This window comes from Macrobrachium nipponense, chromosome 30 (genome assembly GCF_015104395.2).
Source record: "Macrobrachium nipponense isolate FS-2020 chromosome 30, ASM1510439v2, whole genome shotgun sequence".
NCBI classification, from domain to species: Eukaryota; Metazoa; Arthropoda; class Malacostraca; order Decapoda; family Palaemonidae; genus Macrobrachium; species Macrobrachium nipponense.
Window position 1 is genome coordinate 37992867 of NC_087218.1, and position 901 is coordinate 37993767.

Below are 901 nucleotides of genomic sequence, written 5' to 3' on the forward strand. Positions count from 1 at the left end.
TTGCAGGCCTCCTTAGCTCAGTGGTAGAGCACTGGTCTCGTAAACCAGGGGTCGTGAGTTCAAACCTCACAGGGGGCAAACCGGAATTGTTCCTGACCTTTTTTACGGGCTGCTCTGTGAGCAAGAGCCCGTGCTGATACAAGTCAGTCTATAAAAAACACAACGCTGGAATAAAAACCAACAACATATTTGTATCTTACGGGCTGCTCTGTGAGCAAGAGCCCGTGCTGACACAAGGTCAGCTTAAACAAAAACAACAATATTTGTATCAGTCCTACGGGCTGCTCTTGAGCAAGAGCCCGTGCTGGCATAAAGCCAGCTTAATCTTAAACAACAAACATATTTGTATCTACGGGAGCTCTTGAGCAAGAGCCCGTGCTGGCATAAGGCCAGCTTAATCTTCAACAACAACAACATATTTGTATCAGTACGCTTGATAACGTCAATACGTATAGGTTGACGAAACAGCTGTCGCGTGTAAAAATACTGGAGTAAATAGAAGAACCCCATTATGTGTTCATAAGTAACCTGAACAATGAAGTGAAGAAATAATATTAAAAAAATATGAAGCAATTTTCAAAAAAGCTGGTTAACAGTGAAAAAGCCATTCTATTCAATGAATGTGGTATCCGTGAAAAATTGTGCCCTAAAAGTGTGTGTGTGTGTGTATATATATATATATATATATATATTATATATATATATATATATATATATATATATATATATATATATATATATATATATATATATATATATATATATAGATATATAATATATTCATATATATAATTTGCTGCTATAGATGTTAGTTTTTTATAAGGGGTGGCTTGCAGATTACAGAGCACCACCAATAACACTGTTGGTGAAAGGTTGGTATCGATCTTATGAACAATCGTGT

At 36.1% G+C, this 901-nt stretch overlaps 1 non-coding gene across 1 annotated transcript; it reads left to right on the forward strand.

Annotated features, from left to right (window-relative positions):
* The first annotated feature begins 6 nt into the window (after window positions 1–6).
* On the forward strand, window positions 7–78 carry Trnat-cgu (transfer RNA threonine (anticodon CGU)). The gene has a single exon. It is a non-coding gene; the product is annotated as a tRNA-Thr (tRNA).
* The last annotated feature ends 823 nt before the right edge of the window (window positions 79–901 follow it).